The sequence below is a fragment of the Fukomys damarensis genome, unplaced genomic scaffold (assembly GCF_012274545.1).
Source record: "Fukomys damarensis isolate Sample0158 unplaced genomic scaffold, DMR_v1.0_HiC HiC_scaffold_26, whole genome shotgun sequence".
Lineage (NCBI taxonomy): Eukaryota > Metazoa > Chordata > Mammalia > Rodentia > Bathyergidae > Fukomys > Fukomys damarensis.
The window spans coordinates 33,606,728-33,623,041 of record NW_022900938.1 but is presented as its reverse complement, the minus strand read 5'-3'; the positions used below and the strand labels follow the sequence as shown (position 1 = coordinate 33,623,041).

Here is a 16,314-nt window from a genome sequence, read left to right as displayed (position 1 = left end):
AAAAAAAAAAAAAAAAAAAAAAAAAAAAAAAAAAAAAAAAAAAAAAAAAAAAAGAAATAGCAACTATACAAATTTAGCTTTTATCTCCGTTTAAAATGTAAATGCTTTTCAGTAAGAATGCCCTCTCCATGTTATTTAAAAAATTATACTAAGAGAGTAGAAATTTCCATTGTAATGGCCCTCATTTCTGTATGCATTATATGCAAGATAATTTGCCCTCTGTATCTGAGGATTCTATATCTTCAGATTCAACAAACCGTGACTGAAAATATTTGGGAAAAAATGGCATAACAATAAAACAGTGAAAAATAAAATAAATTAGAACCAATACAGCGTAACAACTATTTACATATCACTTATATTGTATTAGATATTTTAAGTAAGCAGAGGTGATTTAAAGTATATGGGGGGATATGCACATGTTATGTGAAAATACTATGCATTTATATAACAATTTGAGTAGCCACAACAAGTCTTAATATCCCAGGGAAGGAGGAGGTGGTGGTGAAGGTGTGTCCCAGAACTTACCTCTCCCCGATACCAGGGGACAACTCTATTTAACTTAAAATCAATGAATATGTTGTCCTTGTTCTTCATGAGTGCTTACGCGACAATGGCAAACTAATTTAATAGCAGTGAAAACTTGGGAACGCTATGATCAAGTCAAATGGGAAAACTCAAGATTGAGAACACTGCTTAAATAACTGACACTAAAAGCCCATTTTTGCTCTAAGTGTGCATGTACCTGAAGCCAAAAAATTTTATCCCTTAAAGATTTTATGTATGCCTCTTTTTTCTTTATCACGCTAAGTCAACAAATGATGGATTTATTAAGTATCTACTATGTACAAAACATTGTAGTAGACACATAATTTTTAAAATTTATTTTCTTTAAAAGTCTTACATTGAGCTGGCCTGTAATCCCAGCACTCTGGGAGGCTGAGACAGGAGGATTGTAAACTCAAGCCTGGCCTCAGCAATTTAGTGAGACTGTCTCAAAATATAAAACAAAAAGATCCAGCAATGCAGCTTAGTGCAAAGGTGCTGCGTTCAATCCCCAACACCACCTCCAAAAAAAAAAAAATTATATTCTTGAGAAGGAAACCTATGTGTATACAATATATTTAACACAATGTAAACTCTTATTAAGGGCCAGGGATTTAGCTCAGTGATTCTGCCACCTGCCTCACAAGTGCAAGGACCCAAGTTTGATCCCTGGTACAAAAACAAACAAACAGAGTTAATAAAAAAACTAGTATTAAACATACATATACCTTCATGCTGTTTTTTCTTCCCTGATATTTTCTTTCTGTCTTCCTCAACATTAATGTAAATTTATCATACAGTAAAGCCTAAATGAAATGCCACTTAGTGAAAATTAAAATATAAGAAAAATCAAATTAGTAAACTCTAATGTCCCCATTTTTTATACCTCCTAAGAATGAGGTTACTCAAGCGTGAGCAGCAAGTTGACACAGAGCTGGATATATACTCTTCAATTCACCGGCACATTCTTAAAAACATGAGTAGACTGTGCTAAAACATTTCATAATATGTTGAGAAAGTTAGACGAAAGGTACTAAAACCAGAAACTCTTTGTTTAGAATGGAAACTTGGATCAAACAGAAAATAACCAGTATAATTCCTCATTTGCTTTATTTGAATTTACTTTCCTATTAAACTTTAAAATCTCTAACTACGCATATTTTTTACCTAGTCAAATAATGTACCTGATCTGGAGGTGTCAAGCATGCCCATCTTTCACAGTACAAAATTAAATGAGTAAAGGAAATTCAAATACAAGACTACTGCTGTGTTTCAGGAAAGAGTCAGAACAATTTACTTACACATGAATATTATTAACAGCACAATGTTTTGGCTCAACATGTTGTTTAAGATGATTCCCTGGATCCCAATCATCAGAATCGTCTAAACCAAGAAGCCAACTGCTCTGCAAAAAAAAGGTACCTTGTATTATCTACAAGCATATGTCTCTCCTCATTCTTTAAACATAACCACATCACTGGATATCACCTTGCCTATGACCCTTGTAGAGTAATAATGGCCCCCACACAACCTGGCTTTCTTACAGATAATATAGTTTTAAATTACCCAAAATCCCTTTCTGACAGTTCCTTCTGTGTATCCCAAAGTTCTGAGAATTTGCTGGTTATGGTCACACATGCTTCTAGGAGAAAATACGGCTTGAACTAACCAGGGCAATCAACACAGAGAAAGTGAGACATAAAAACAAATAAAAAAGCTAGTCATAATTCCAATTTGCTTTTACTCAATCATGCAATCCTAAGGGGTTAGACAGAAATGAAATATAATAAAATAATCTCATTCTTCTCAAAGGACTTAAGAAATTATTTCGCAAACCATTTTTCTTAATGTCTAACCTTTAATAAGCCATGGTGGCTGATGACTTAACTTTAAATTACACTTTCTGTCAAAAAGTTAGTGACCTGTAATAATCTTTGAAACGTGCAAATGAAGTACGAAGGAATTTTCACTGGCGAATCTTTCTATAAGCTGTGGAAAATCATTCTCTCTTATTTGCTTACTATATCCTAATTTCTTCTGCATTTGATTTCCCTAATGCATGGCACAGAGCCACTCAAGACATTTGCAGCTGGTATACTTAACCAGTGTATGATGCAAATAGCACAAGGGAAAGCTATGTCCAAAAAGCACACCGGGCTTGTAGATTCCCTCCTACTGTGCATTTTATTTTTCCAAGGTTACCCACATAATTGATTTAAACAGAGTTCCTGAAGCCTAACCAAATGGTCAGTGTTGAAGGCTGCCAACCTTCCAACCATGTAGTGGCTGGCTTAGGAGTAAGGTGGCTTGTCAGGGTGGTGAACAAGAGAGTTGATTTCAACAAGTAGGGTCTAATCAGGGCCTCAGTGGTTGTTGTTGCTGTTGCTGTTTTCCCGGTTACAGCAGGTTAGTGACAGAAGGATAGAGAAAGCTTAGCAAGAATGAAGTCTATCCTGCCGGTGTGGGAAAGCTCCAGGTGAGCTGAATAAATGACAAGGCTTGGGCCTCAGACCCAAGGCTATGAGAACAAAACCATTTAGGAATGTGGAAAAAGGATTCAGTAACAAAACAAGGCCACGAATAGTGCAGGAGTCACAGAGAATGAGCAGCCTCAGGAGGATGGGCTACCAGGCAATATGCAGCAGGTAAAAAACAGCTGGGATGTGGCCTCTGCATGCCAGGAAAAGTGAACATGCTAGTGGTAGTAAGTGTCCTCCTTACAGGATGACTTCAGAGTGACTGCTACTGATTCCTGTTGACACCAGTTGGTGACACTGACCCCATTCACACCCCATGCAATTCTGTGATCGGTTTCTTGGAGTGATTGCTGAAGCCCACATGGGGTATCCTTTCTTGCTCTGCATTCTTCCTCTCATCCTTGATAAGCTTTCTTTATCTTATTATCACTAATCTGCTGTAAGCAGGTCAACTACAGCAACAAAACCACTGAGGTCCTGATCAGACACTTCTCTATACTTGACCAGCGATGTGGAGTCAGGCCCTGGCCTCCCAGCTCTGGCCGCTTTCCCTCCCTCTCTGCCTCTCTAGACCTGTTTCTTCATTCCAGGTAGCCTCCCTCATTTGTCAGAGGGGTATTCAGGCCAGATGATCTTAAGTTCCTCCCAATTCTAATGTTCTGTGATTCTTGGATGTTATAAATTCCCAGAAACATAAAATTTAGAGTTGAAAGGAACTTCAGAAGTCATCGATCCAACCACCTTCTCAACCTAGCGTAACCTAGCCAGAACTAATAAGCTCTGAAGGTTCTATGCAGTTGTTTTTGGCTGAGTGGATATGGCAATAATCAAAGCTAAAAACTTTAAATATAAAGCATGAAAAATCTTACATACAAATATATATACAAATATTGGAACATCTAAGAAAAGTTTTGAAAGAATTGAAGCTTAGAGAGCAGCGTGTTCTATTGCTTAGATGTTAGTATCTAAGTAGAAATTCCTAGTCTTTGTTTTCACAATATCAGAGGAATATTAAAAAGTCACAAAGGATATCAAAAAATTCTCCAAACACAGCTAGTTTAATTCAATTTATTATGTTAATAAGTATGTAAGGCCCACAAGTCATCACATCAAAAAAACATCAAAAAGAGAAAAAAACATATAAAGGAGAAATAGTTACATTTTGAGATAAAAGAGAATATCATCTGTTCTTAAAGGGTAAGATTCAGTGGCAAGCTGATTTTCAAAATTAATTTTGATCTCTGATAACAAATACTGTCTTTTCAAAAAATTATTTTCTCCAGAGTCCATGCCAACTATAATACTATACATATTAAAGAAATCACTGGATGTATTTTTGTTTATTATTTATTACTTAAAAGTGGTAAGTTCATAAATAAATATCACATTGATAGTTTGGAACACTCATCAATGCTAAGACAGCAACTCTCCCAAAACTTCCGTATAAATTTATTATCATTCCATGGAGCTGGGGAAAGTTTAGCTCAGGCACTGCATCTGCCTCACAAGTAAGTGTAAGGTTCTGAGTTTGAGTTCTGATACCTCCCCCTCCCCACAAAAAAGGGAGAGAGAAATGAAAATCATGGGCCAGGGATTTAGCTCAGTGGTTGCACAGTCTGCCTCGCAAGCACGAGGTCCGGAGTTCAATCCCAGGTACAAAAAAAAAAAAAAAATTATCATTCCAATAAAATCCTAGCAGATTTCTTTTTTGGTGGATATTGATAAGTTTATACTAAAATGTATAATGACACGTAAAAGACCTAGACTGGTTAGACTAGTTAAGACCACTTTAAATGATACACTCACATTGCTACAGTCACAGAGACTATGCGGTATTGGCAGAGGCTACATAAGAAGCTAAACAAGGATCCACACAAATGTGGTCACTTGATTCACAATAAAGGCAGTGCTGAAGTTCAAAAAAGGAAAATGTCTTTTTAATAAGTTAGATAATCATATAGGGAGAAATCTTGACCTAGGAAACACAAAAATTAATTAGAAATGGATTACAGACCTAAATGTTAAAGAAAAAGTACAGCTTCTAGTAGAAAATATAGGAAACTATTTTCATGACCTTAAAAGGAAGCAAAGATTTCCTTAATAGACACAAAGTAAGCAATAATCATAAAAGACTGACAAATTAAATGTCATTACAATGAAGAGCTTCTATTTATTAAAATATTCCAATCAGATATTGAAAAGGAAAGTTACAAATGGAGACATATTTCCATACATACATCTCATGAAGGATGGTATCAGAATATATTTTAAAAATCACACATCAATGAAAAAGATAGCTCAATTAAAAAAAACAGAGTTGAATTATTATTAAAAATGAGCCAAAAACTTGAAACAGATTTTGCAAGACAGGACATCAACTGGCCAATAAGGATATGAAAAAAGTAAGTTGAGCACAGTGGTGTGCACTTGTAGTCCCTGCTACCTGGGTGGTGGAGGTGGGAGGGTTGCTTTAATGCAGGAGCTGGAGAACAGCCCCTGAGCAACATGCTGAGACTCCATCTCAAAAACAAACAAACAAACAAAAGTGCTTAACCTCTTAAGAGATGTCACTCACTAACCAGGAGGTCTAAAATTAAAAGCCTGATAATACCAAGTATTAGGGAAGACACCAGGCAATCAGATCTCTTACACTTTGCTGGCCAGAGTAGAAAACTGATAATATCAAAGCTGAACATCCTATGATCTACAAATTCTACTCTTAGTAATATGTCTGTGTGTTGAACACGTGATTATGAACAAGAATAATTATTGCAATTTTATTCAAAATATCCCCAAATTGGAAAAATCCAAGTGCTCATTAATAGAAGAGATAAATTATGGTATATGCTATGATAGAATACTACATAGCATTAAAAAATGCTGCATACATAAAGAACATCAATGAACCCAGCAAAAACGATGAGCTAAAGAGGCAAACACAAAAGGATGCCTATGATATGATTTCATTATTATAAAGTTTAAAAATAAGAAACTAATCTACAAAGATAAAAGTTAGACTAGTAATTAACTTTTATTGGTACAAATGAGAATGCTTTCTAGGAGCTGGAAGTGTTTTATGTTCACTTACTTGGGTGGCTGTTACACAAATCTATCAATCTCTCTATATAAGATATTGCATGTATATTCTACCTCAGTGCAAATTTTAAACGACAAATTAAAAGTTATCCCACTGTGTTTCATGGTCCTACAAGCTATGACTTAATTACATATTTGCACCTTCCAGAGCCTAGTATGATGCCTGCTCAGTAAGTATTTACTGAATTTAATTAAACTGGCCAGATACTGTAGTCCCAGCTTTATGATCCTAAGTATATGATTTTCATTCATGTCTGAGTTGTTAAGAAAAGAACTATAGCTGTGGTTTCCTGCAGTTTCCTTTTCAATTCCCAGTGCATTCATATTTAAAATATCTAACTTTTCTTTTCCCCAAAAGGGAGTAGGAGCATTTGCATACTGAAAAACAAACAAAAACGGACCCCATTTGCAGGGTTTTAACAAGATTCAAATCAAAGAGATGGAGGAAGAGGAAACAAAGAAAGGTGCTATTGTGGCGTCCTGGAAAGCAGATGTTCATTAGGGCCGGACACACAGATCACTCCATAGTACTTATCTGATATCTGAACATGCTATCGTCAGACCTTACAGGGAAATCAAATTCTGCAGGCTCAAAGGATGTGCTCTGAAGAACATCCTGTACTGCTGAGCCATGGATCTGAATTCTGAGACAGGGACAGAGGGGTAGAAAAAAAGCACTAGATAGCGCCCACTATATCACTTTTAAACCTATTTATATGTTTTTAAAAATCTGTTCTTGAGGGGGCAGTCAAAATTGATTTAAGATTTCTCTTACAAAAATTTAAATCTAAGAAAATGTAACCAAGCAAGAAACATTTTTTCTAGTCTTTTGCAAATTAAAAGTAATCCCTTTGTGATTAATTTTTATATAAAGAATGGTTTAATAAAATATTCAAGTAGTAGAAAAGGTTGTATGTGATTTTAAAATTTAGTATAGGCTAAGAAAAAAAAGTAAACAGCCTCTCATTTGACTATGTCATATTTAAGGTACAATCTCATTAGAAATACACATTTGTCATCAAAATTATTTCTATTATGATAATTATATGTTCTTATTCAAAGTATTACATCATGTCTGTACTTCTATAACACACTTATACATTATCAAACAAAATTTTCTTTCAAATTTCCATATAAAATTGGATAAGGAATCAGAAAAGTAAATCCAATTCAGAGGAACAGTTGTACTTAGCAAGTTCTTAATCATAATCTGTAGCGTTAAGAGGTAGTAAAGTTTTTTTCAGCCAAATTGAGTCAGACACTTGATTCCCGATTTGGACAGACCAAGTAGGAGTAGCCGATGAGTGATGGTCACTCTGGTGGACCTACCACTCTTACATGCACGGTTAGAGGTCAGAACTAAGTTCCAAGTGGCAGACCGTTACAATGTCAGAGGAGAAGCTGGGGGCCAGAAGAGGAGAGGAGCAGGAAGGAAATGCTTTGGGAATGTCCAGCCCTTTCTGGATGAGGCCTTGAGCTTTACTCCCACGCATCTACTTCACAGGCCTTTGGGCTTTGTCCAGCTCTTCACCCTACTGTCCTCTGAGCCACAATCTAGACACTAAATACCAAGAGATCCTCTTCAGCATACACTGGTTCAGTCTTTTCTTTCTTCCAGGGGCGAGTTCTTAATGTGTGCCCCATAGGTTGATTCCAGGGAAAAACCTGAGGTGAATGGAAATGTATGCCGTCAAACTATTCTCAAGAAGGCCTGGGTTCCCCCGGGGTTGTGAAACAACAATGGACTGGGTAAAAGCAAAATAAGTGACAGAACCGTAGAGTTTTCACTTTGCCGTTTTGTTTCTCTCTTTTTACTAATTTCAAGAGGTATTTGCTTGCTTGATTCAGCGTCAGAGAAGAGCAAGGAAAAGTTCTGAGTGTGTTAATAATCTAGCCAGTGGTGAGCTGAGAAGGGAAGGAATTTCTTTTTAATTGTGGGAAAGAGATTATCCTCAAAGCCAGCACAAGAAATGAAAACAAGTAAATGGAGCTAGTCTAGAAGTGAGTTCTCTAGGGTCTATCTCAGCTGGGAACCCACTACCAACTGTTTTTGCAAATCCTGACTCTTCTGAAATCACAAACCATAGCGCTCTTGTTCTGGAAACCCCCGTTCTAAAAGTTCAAAACTGTCATTCATTAAGTACTACTGTCTCTGTAACCCTCTAAAGATGCTAAAAGTGGGTTCGTGGAATTCCAACTCTTGAGTATTCACCTCCTTCTCCAGGAAACATCTTCTCATAGGTGATTTGGTTCTATATGGGGTTAGTATAAAACTACATGTCAATCACAAAGTGAATTACTTTTACAGACTTTTATGTATTGGCTGGGGACCTAAGCATAACAATCTATAAATGAAATGAATTTCAAGTTCTAAATAATCAACTGATAAGTGTACTACATAAAATAAAACTTGTTGGAAGCAATGACAATTTAAACTGTATCCAATCGTTGACAAGTTATATATAGTACAAGAAAAATAGCCAATTCTATGAGTTTTTTAAAAAAATACAATTGTGCAAAAGATTACACAGGGAAAAGCAGAAAAAGAAATTGAGACTGGGAAACTTTTTAAAAAATGCAATGCAATTAATCAAGGTTGAGCATTGTAAGAGACAGACAGGGCCTTAGAAGACTCAAAAATAATTTGGTTCTGTTAAACTTTTCTTTTCATAAACATTTACATTTATCAAAAGCTTTTTTGTTGATGAATTCAAATTGTTGTTGAGAAGACAAAAGTAAAATTGATGGTATTACAAGTTCCTAATAAAATTTACTTTTCCATATGACCAAATATTTTACTTGAGATTTTATTATATAAACTGTGAGAATATTTCCTTGTGATTCTGAGTAAAGGAGAGCTTAAAGGACTTCCAGCATAAATAAACTATAACTCCAGCTATAACTCAAAATTATCATGATTAAAAATTTTAACAGAACGAAAGGTACAATGTTATTTGAGGTTAATACGTGTTATCTTATGATTAAAAAAAAAATCTTCATTTTTGGCAACTTTGATTCCCCCCCACAAGAAAGTTGGGTTAAAAATTTACAATATCCCATGATGGTAGCCATCCAATTCTGCTATTCCAAATATTCAATTTTTCAACTCATTGAAAATCATAACTGGTATTTTGTGAAATGGCCTCACACTGAAGAGCTGGGAAAATGATGCATTTTTCTTTCAAGGCCAGTGAACAGTCTTCATGACATCTATGAAATGATCTCATCTGGTTTCACAAAGCCTTCTCTGAAGTCACCATTTGTCTGGGACCCAGAAGCCCAACTGCACAGCACATGTTCAGATGGCAGCCAGAGGGATAGGTGCTGGGTCCCACAGTGAGGCCAGGAGAGGACAATACGAAAACATGACTCCTGAAGCACTTGGTCACATTTGCAGGAGTGAATAACAGCTGCTTTTAAAAGAATAAAAGTTAGATAATGACCAGATAAGGAGATCCACAAAAGATCAGGAATAATTACTAAAATCTATTTTTGAAAAAGTGCCAGCTCACATTAGGCATCATCAATGTGTAGACTGTAGGCAATGATCTAATTAGAAGCACTTAAAACCCTAAATTTATTTTTTTCCACTGCCATAAGCAAGGCTAATGAATTAGGAAAAATAAACATCATTTCAAATGGTTCAAAATGATAAAAGTAACATTTCTGTATACCCATTATGTCATCATTTCAGGGTTACCTTTACCAGCCTGTCACAGCACTGATAGGTGGCTTAGCAGTATATTTGTAAGTACGAATCTGGAAATAATGTAAAGGAAAATAACTGAATATAAAACTTTAAAGAGAAGGAGTTAAAGTCCAAACACGATAGTCTTTTAAAATTCTAAGTACTCATGGACAGGGATTTGACTCAGTGGTCCGCTGCCTGCCTTGCAAGTACAAGAGCCCAAGTTCAATCCCCAGTACCCAAATAAATAAATAAATAAATAAAATTCTAAGTACTCAAGAGAATTATAAATGAAAAAAACAAACACAAAAAACCCCCAAAACAATACTCATTACCAACTCAAGAAATTTTCATTCCTTTATTTATAGTCCAATTTCTTTCTAAAATTTCCAGGTTTGTTGTAGCTTTTATTAGCACTTTACTTTTTCTCACAAAATGCATTACATGTTTAATTCTACATATATCTTAGTATTTGTCATTCTTGGCTGGCATGCTGCCTTCTACCTATATTATTGTCTAGCTGTTCTTCACTCACTTGCTGTACTGTTCTACTCTGCCTTCCCTGGGAAGTGAGTTGCTGAAAAGCAGGGACCAGAGAGTCTACCTAGTACAGTCCCAAAGTCAAGTACTAAATGATGCGCTTGGGTCACTCAGGAAACATAATTGATTGACAAGTATTTTAGCCTTTTGTGAGCCTCAGTAATTTCCAATAAGCTACCAGCTTAAAACAAAACAAATCAAAACAAAAACACCTAATTCTAGAATATATAGACGTTATGGCCAATGTAGGCAATCATTCAACAGACAATGATTTCACATGTTATAGTGGTGGATTTCTAAGCAACTTAAATGTTCATATTAGCATTATTGTCTCTTAGAATCTAGATTTTCACATTCAGTGTCCAGAAGTCTTTAGTTATTCTTCCATTTCTAAAATGACAAATGCATCATTTAAAACAATTAATTGTCTAAAAGACAATTTAAGGAAAATGACAGTGCTCATTGCCCTCGGAGGTCTAGATGTTGAATTTTGCACTCTTTTTTGTTTCTCTTACCATTTTGATGTGCTTATTTTCCAGTGCCTCCTTGAAAAATTAAACTATGCATATAATTATGTTAAGCAGACTAGATACAAGAGGCAAACATAAAGAATTGGATTATGGAAGAAGTATGTTTAGCTTGTTGTTGGCTTAGCTTTATACTTTTCTTTTCATTTCTATTGGAAAAAGGGATTTTTAGTTTCTACCATCGAGTGTATGCGGGCTCAAATTTCTATGTGTGTCTGATGATTCCAAGATCTTCTGCTGTTTATTACCTGACCAAACTCCCAGTAGTGAGACTATCCTCCAAGGGCTGACTCTGGTGAGGCACAGCCCAGATTTACCATTTACTCACTAAAATGACACAGAGAGAAGTCAGAACATTTGAATCCATCCCACATAACGTTCTCAAGTTCAATATTCAATTTTTGAATACTTAGTCTGATTTTATAACAGGTACTGCATTTAAATAACGGAATTTCATTACTGTTTTTTGTTTTGTTTTGTTTTGTTTGTTTGTTTTTGGTACCAGGGATTGAACTCAAGACCTTGCAGTATCGAGGCAGGGACTGTTTTCTCTAAAATAAGCTAATTTTATACAGAATAAAATGCTTCCATTTGAGAGAACTGATACATTCATACTTATTCCTATAATATCCCACAAAATGGGCAAAAATTGTATTATCTCAATAAAAATCTAGATGTTCAAACATCAAGGTTTTCAAACATCTGATTTGCAACAATCAGAGACTGAGAGATAACTATAATTATCAACACCTCAACTATGGTTTACATTTCAGTTATCCATTAAATGAATAAATATTTGTATCGTGTCTAAAATACACTAAAAGGAAAACTAAGCAGGAAAAGTTTGGGCAGTGCTGGCAGAAGGGGTGGGCTGGTGACAGGGAGCATAGAAAGGCTAAGTTACCAATCCATTGTATGTGGTATTCTCCTTCTCAATATACTCCAATAAGATTTTTCTCTGGTATCCACATCCTTTAATGAAGAGTGGACAGAAAGGCTCTTTTGATTCCATAAATTAGACATTTATCAATCAATATGTAATTCATTTTGGGGATCTTAGTCCAGAAAACATTTTAAAGTTTTCATTATAGAAACAGAATAAGTGAAAAATTAAAACTATATTGAAACTTCATTAGAAAACTGGGCTAGGTCATTATATTTATAGATTTTGGTCTACAAAATTTTTCAGGCCTAAACACAATTTTGCATGCATTTTTCCTGAATAATAATAACCTACTAACAATCATTTATTTAGCATCTACTGTTCTGGGAATGGGGAAAGGAACAAGGGATATATTTATATCCTTTAGAGAGGTTCATAGTGAACCTGTGAAACCACACTTAGAGAAAATAAACTTTACTTCAGTGAGCATCTAATAAAAACAAACTAGATAAGAAATCTTCATCTTTAAAAAGAATGAGTGTTCATGTCGGCTTTACTGAATACTTAATACTCCATTCTGGATTTTGCTTACATGATTTTTACTGGTTAATCAGATATGGAAAAAAAATCATTTTTTTTTTCCTGGCAACTCCGTCTTTGATGAAAAGAAATGGCAAAAGGTCCTTTTGTCTTTAGCTTAAAAACATGTAACTGATCTTTAAGTAAGCTGGAATAATTTTAAAGTTTCAATAAACAATTAAGCAAAAATAACAATTCAGCAATATATCAATAAAGTTTTAAATTTTTTTTTCTTGAAAGTGTATTATATGGAAATTGCACATTTGAATTTATATTCAAAGTCAAGATGAGCAAACATTAAGATGTATCTAGTAATACTGATGGTTAGTGATTGTGTGCTTTCCTACTCTCACTTTCTCTTGTTCCCTCTAGTACCCTAAATTTTGACTCAACTAGAAAAAACAATACGTGAAATAATACTATTATGGAGAATCTTTTAACAAAAAGCTATGCAAAGGAAAAGTGCTACAATGTTGCATTATGATGCATCGTCATTTTTAACATTTGCATGACCTTGAGTCATCCAACACTACTTGCAGATAATCAGTTTCCCACAAGGAAATGAAGTGGATTTCAGTGTAAAATTCTGCATTTCTAAATTGATATACTTAAGCAAACTTTAGTCACCTCATAAATCTTAAGACACAAAGCACCCCACATCTTATGCCTTTGTACTTTAAATCTGCGTTCTTATACACAGTAGCTTTATGTGTCAAATTGTGGTTCATAACTTTTAAGAGAAACAGATTGTCTAACAATATTCATTTGGCTATAACTAAATAAAAGTTAAGAAATTCAACAAAATGGTAAATGTTTGCAAAATTTCAATTGAGCAAAACTTTTTACCTAGTAGCCTTTATAAATGGAATCCCAAATTAAAGCATGCGTAATTTTTCAGATTTTGAAGCTAAATTCAGATATGTACTGTGGCATAAAAAGATGGCTTAAAAACTATATTTTGTTTTAGAAACAAACAATTCCTTAATACACAAAACAACACTGCTACATACAAAAAAACTTAGTCAAATTTTCCATATTGTAGAGAAATATATTTTATAACTATGTGAATTAAGATTACAAATGTGTTAACTTCTATTAGCTGATACAAAGCATCTAGCCATGAAAAGAAAAATTTCTTTTCTTTCTTCAAAAGAAACAGAGTATTTCAATCTCTATAAATATTTGTATACAAACATTGACAATAATGTGTCTTTGAAATAAGCCGTGATTCAAGGATTGCCTTTATGATAAATGAAATTTCTATTGCCACTGGTTGAAAATGTGTTCATGTAAATCTTCAAATTAAAATGTTAATTACCAAAATTTTTTTCTGTGCAACTGGATTTAACTTATCATGATATAGGTGAAACCATTTTAAAATTGGGAAAATCCCCCAGAACAATATGTGTTTTTGTTTACAAGGCTACCTCAAACTATATTTCAGAATGAATGTGACAAGTGATAAGGACAACAAAAAAGAAAAAGGAGAGAGAGAGAGAGAGAGGGAGGAAGGAAGGGAAGGGGTTGGGGAGAAACATCATATAAAATCAGGTCACTTGAAATTCAATACTCTACACTAAGGTATTATACGTACATGTCCTGTCCTTCCATAACACTTCAAAACATTTTCACACCCAATGCACATATCTTCTTTAATATAACCCCCTAAGAGCATTTTTTTTTGTAGTTGGTATTTTAAAAAGTAGAGGTAACTAATATGCTCTTAATGGAGGAAAATCACAAAATAACTTTGCCAAAACAATCTGATGGAATCATTAACACAAGAAGAATAGCTTAGTATAGGTAACTTTCAAAAGTATGGTAGCAAAACTCATTTTCAATGAAATTTTAATTGGTATTATCTACTTTAATTGGTATCTTCTATTTCCCTGATGAAAGAAATTACATTATTTTATTCCTTCCTTATTCGACAAAATCACATCTCTCGATTACAAATTAAAATCAGTTTAAATGACCATGCTGTTCCCCAGTTTTTGACATACCTTCCAAACAAGTTTCAAAACAACTGGTACTAGCAAACACATCACTGTACTTTAAACAGTGTTTCTATCCACGTTTCAGGAAGGTTAAAACACACGTGCATGAATGCACACATACACAGAGGCACTGTCACAGTGGATGACAGATTTTAAGTGAGTTTATTAACTCTTTACAGAGATTAGGCAACACTTGCTACTAAACTAACTACAAATCAAATAAAGTCTCTATATTGCTTAATGACTCACTACCACATGACCAACAGATATGTCAGGGAGAAGGGGAAAAAAAGGCATGTGTTCCAATCTCTGCTTATCTAAAATCTGCATCTAGTCATTCCTCATTTTTCAGACATGCCTCTGAGATAATCAAGATACTCTTACAATAGGGAATTTAGATTTAATTACCAAACTTTAATACCATGTTATATAGGTCAAGTGAGGATGCGTAACTTTCCCCTGAAACAAAGGGATTTAGAGTAATAGGATTTCAGATTTCATAGCAGAAACAGCAAAATATGTTTTGAGAATGTCATTTACTGTAACACAAATCAATATTAAATGCTTTATGCAGGAAGCACACTTTCAGAAAATGGGCCCTAAAGCTTTCTGGGATCTGACCCTAATTACTAGAGCAGTCTCTTGCTGTTTGTCTCTCTCTTCAATTATTTACAGGGCAAAAAAGCCAAATGGCATTGCGTTAGCTGTATTAAATGTTATGTACTTGGTTTCTAACTTACTAATGGTACATAAAAATTACTAAGGTAAATGTGCCCATAGAACGCAGCTATTTTTCTTCTTCTTCACCTGAGAGTATGTATTTATTATTCATAGGTTAAGTGTTGAATATGCTGTCCTTTAGGCACCCAATGCTGCATAATTTAAACAAGGGCATTAAATATATAACACCTCTAAAAGGTAGCACAACGATTACACTACAGAATTTCTTTGAACAGCTACAATGTTGCTCACAAAAATCTAGCATCTCTCTCAAGTTCCAGAAAACAATCATGTGAGAGCCACACAGAAAATGAGTAATAAGTATCCTTGCAGCTACCATCTTGCTGCTCTCCGGTGACCCAATGCAAGATGAAAATTGGGAGGGAGTGACAGTGAGGCCCTTGGGTGTGAAAGAAATGTCTGGACTCGAGGCTGACAAGTGTCCTTTTTACCTGGACATAGCTATGTTGTGGTTACATGACAACATGGACCACACACGTTGTGAGAAAGCAAAGCTTATTAAGGCTCAGTCAGAGATTCTTAACACAGGCCAGAAACGCCAACAAGCAGAGCATGGTTGCAACCTCCCACCAAAGCTCAGACTACATCCACACCTGATTCTTTTGTGATCTATCAGGGCACGGAGAGTAGTGCTAGTCCTTAATGGCTGAAGGCGGCTGGTGCCTCCAACTTCTACCAAATTGTGGCAGAAGCTTCCAAAACAGCGAAATTTCCACTCTTCTTGGTCCCCAATATGTTTTTCAAATGAGTTCAGGAGACATCAATCTATGGTGAGGATAAGGTGGGCCTACTCCCTAGAAGGACAGTCACAATCTGTCTGACTACATGTCATCAGCCATCATTACCTAAGAGGATGCCAAGGCCACTTTAGAGAAAGCACCATTGGAAATCGATCTGTGGTAAACATGTAAGATAGTTTTTTTAAAAAACAGAAAGAAAAAAGAAAAAGCAACAGAAGAGCGACTAAACACAAAGTCACTTCTTTCGGTGCACTTAAATTTGCCCATTGTCCCTCCTTTGCGAAAGCTACGGAGAAGTAAAAGAGACCTCAATGAATGCTGAGTGAACTTTGGCCACTTTTCTACCCAAAACACCAGAGTAAAAGTAGAAATCAGTAACCAGGTGAAGTGCCACACCACGCAGAGACCAGAGGCGAGGGGCAGGCGCGCAGGGCCTGAGGCGGGAGGAAAATGTCCCGCCGCCCCACCCGAGCCCCAGTCCGGGCGCGGGAGGTGGGGGC

The 16,314-nt window shown here is 35.3% G+C and overlaps 1 protein-coding gene across 3 annotated transcripts in view; it reads right to left on the bottom strand.

Moving 5' to 3' along the window:
* The window catches only part of Rbms1 (RNA binding motif single stranded interacting protein 1), a 216,717-nt gene that overhangs the window by 199,788 nt on the left and 615 nt on the right, over positions 1–16,314 (bottom strand). The window contains exon 2 of one of the 3 annotated variants that reach the window (XM_010606824.3): positions 1,848–1,951. The exons of the other annotated variants lie outside the window; for them this stretch is intronic. The gene's annotated coding sequence lies outside the window, so the exon portion shown is untranslated. The remainder of the gene's footprint in view (positions 1–1,847; positions 1,952–16,314) is intronic. 3 annotated transcript variants of the gene reach the window in all.